Source organism: Hordeum vulgare, chromosome 3H, assembly GCF_904849725.1.
Source record: "Hordeum vulgare subsp. vulgare chromosome 3H, MorexV3_pseudomolecules_assembly, whole genome shotgun sequence".
NCBI lineage: Eukaryota > Viridiplantae > Streptophyta > Magnoliopsida > Poales > Poaceae > Hordeum > Hordeum vulgare.
In genome coordinates, this window is record NC_058520.1 from 31,919,920 (window position 1) to 31,922,871 (window position 2,952).

A 2,952-nucleotide genomic window follows, 5' to 3' on the forward strand; every position below is an offset into this window, starting at 1 on the left:
GCAATATTGATTATTACGGGGTGATCAAGAAAATCATATTTCTTGACTTTCCTCCTGATAAGGAGGTTGTTCTATTCCAGTGTGATTGGTTTGATGTGCCTCCTTCCAATAGAACTGAGAGTAAGGGGTATAAGAAGGACACCAAATATGGAATTATTGAACTCGACACTACTCTAGACAGATTCAAGGGGGACCCTTACATTCTAGGCCTCCAAGCTCAACAGGTTTTCTATGTGAGAGATGTAAAGAACCCTGATTGGGCAGCTGTTATTAAAATGAATCCACACAATTTGTTTGCTCCTTCTGTTTTAAATGGTGTAGGCCTTGATGAAGCTGTTGAGGACGATGAAGGTGGTGAGGCAGATGTAATGGATGTCATAGATGCAGAAATTACAGTGCCAAATATTACACTACCTGAAGAGATCACTAGTTGGAGTAGAAATGATGACGAAGGATCAAGCGTTGATGTTTCAGTCATAACAAATATAAAACCTGTTGAGTTTGAAGATGTTCAATTCAAATCTGATGATGATACGGATGATGATGAGGCTTATGTAAATGATGGCCACGTTGCTCCTTTGGGAGAAGAAGAATTGGATGATGACGAGGGGTTCTTTGTGTAGACTTAAATCTATTGGTAAGGTGCTTTTCACATGTTTAAGCCATGAATATGAATTCCTGAACTTTTTTTATGGTTACCTACGAGTGCTAGTCAAGAAACTATGCTGGTGTACCAAACATAAGTTTAGCCAGTCAGCTTCTATAGGGAATGTTAGATCAACTCGCAGAAATAAATCTATAATGGCCCCCAACCTGACTATTTCCCATGCTATATTAATCAGTCTTGGACCAGACTATTTCCCATGGCCCACCTTTGCTCCCTAACCTGAAAAACTAGAAGGGTTCGCTCAAGCCATTGACAGATTTTCTTTTCCAGAATAAGGATCCTTTTTTTTCATTATAATCCAAGTCTGGAACTTGGTATAACAAAGCCATGCAGTGCCATGATCTTAAAACAATTCCTACCGAAACAAGAGCAAGGGAATTACCTCCAGAACCCGGCAATTGCTCGCAGACCCATAAAAAGAGTAAGACCAGCCCATACACCACCAAGACCAAAGCTGGGAGCAACGACAAGGAGGAAGGCTGAGGAGACGACCCCGGCAAAAAGCTAAAATGGCCAATACATCGACATTGTTAAGATGAAAACGTTGGAGCTATAATCGGTAACACCAGTAGCGGGATAGAAACAGCACCGTGGAGTATGCGGCATAGCCGAAGTCAGAAACACCGTAGTAGAGCCCATCAAACACAAAAGCAATAGCATTTATCGGCTGAGTAATAGTGACAAACTGCAATAATTCCACATTCATTCAGTGAATATAAGATCACTGAGACTTGAGAAACAAAGTATTGACTTCTTATAATTCTCCTTACCCAGACTCCAGACTGCGCAATATCTAGAACTGCTGGATCATCTGTAAATAGCAAGGTCAAATATCCAAACCCAAGGAACAAGGTCGCAGCAAGTGCAAGACCAGTGACACCTCCAATCTGCAGGAAAATAGATGCATCGTCAGCGTATGATTGTTCAGTAAAGCTAAGGAAGATGAGAAAGTTAACAAGCAATTGTGAGTGAATATAATATCTTCTTAACCTGCAGAACTCTGTACAAAACCAAGCGGGCCTGCTTGTAGTTCCCTTTCGCATATTCACTTTCAAGCTTATCTCGTAATGGCCAGACTTTCAAGCTTATCTCATAATGGAAGGATTACAGCGATGGTCCTGGCAATTAGCAAAGCACCTAGAAAAACAGTAAAGTTAGAGTGGCTATCATACAGGTATGTTGCAGCAACATTTAAGGAATGCTTAATTGGTTGATTACTAAGCGGAGTTCAATTCATGAATATCCTCTTGTCTTTCTGTATAGACCAAATAATTCTCACAAGGAAGCAAAAGCGCTATTTTGTGAAGTCTTAGGAAATAAAAATGAGGGATATGGGCCAACCAGATTTCAGGTAGCGGATAATGTCACCGCCAATGACATTCCATGAGAACAGAACTAGTTCGTTATTCAGCTTCCATAGGAGGATGAATGCCGCCAAGTACCTGAACAAATGCAGATGAATGCAAATAGTTTACGCAGCCTACAAATATTGATAATAACAGGAGGAAGCAAAAAAAGTAAAGATCTCATAATGGCTTCAACATACCAACTATGACTGCGATTTTGCCTCCCCACTCTCGATTTTGCCTCCCCACTCTCGGCAATCCAATCCCGGACCGGCGGCTGGCGAGCGAGCGAGCGAGATGGCGACGCTGACCTCGGACCTGCTGCGGCCGGTGCACGAGGCGTAGGCGCTGGATAAGGCGGCGCTGCTGCGGTACGCGGCCACACACGTCCCGGGCTTCCCCGCGCCGGCGCCGGCGCTCGCCCTCACGCAGTTCGGCCACGGCCAGTCCAACCCCACCTACTGCCTCGAGGCCTCCGCGCCCGGCGGGGAGCCCCGGCGGTACGTGCTGCGGAAGAAGCCCGCCGGCGCCATCCTCCAGTCCGCCCACGCCGTCGAGCGCGAGTTCCAGGTCCGCCAAAGATCCTCCTCCTCCGCCCTCGCTGCCCACCTCGGTTCCCGCTCTCCAATCCCGCTCCCTCCCGGCGGCGGTGGGCTCTCCCATCGGCGGTGGACTCTGCTGCTAGGGATTTGGCAGAGAGAGTAAGGGAGGGGAATGGGTAAGGGTAATGGAAAGTGAAGTGGAGTGCAGAGAGAGAGTGTCCACTGCGCCTAGTCAACGATTAGGAAAATAAAACCTAAACTGTCCGTGTAGAAAAAAAATACCATCATGATAACTTAATGGTTCGCCTAGGCCACGATAACTTAATCGGAACGGCAGGCACTTTGAAAATGTACATGATAGACATTAAAGAGAATGTTAAACACTACTAAGCGAAAT

The 2,952-nt window shown here is 45.6% G+C and overlaps 1 pseudogene; it reads right to left on the minus strand.

The window, feature by feature from the left end:
- Positions 1-520: 520 nt before the first annotated feature.
- LOC123441435 lies at positions 521-2,676 on the minus strand (annotated as a pseudogene).
- Between the last annotated feature and the right edge of the window lie 276 nt (positions 2,677-2,952).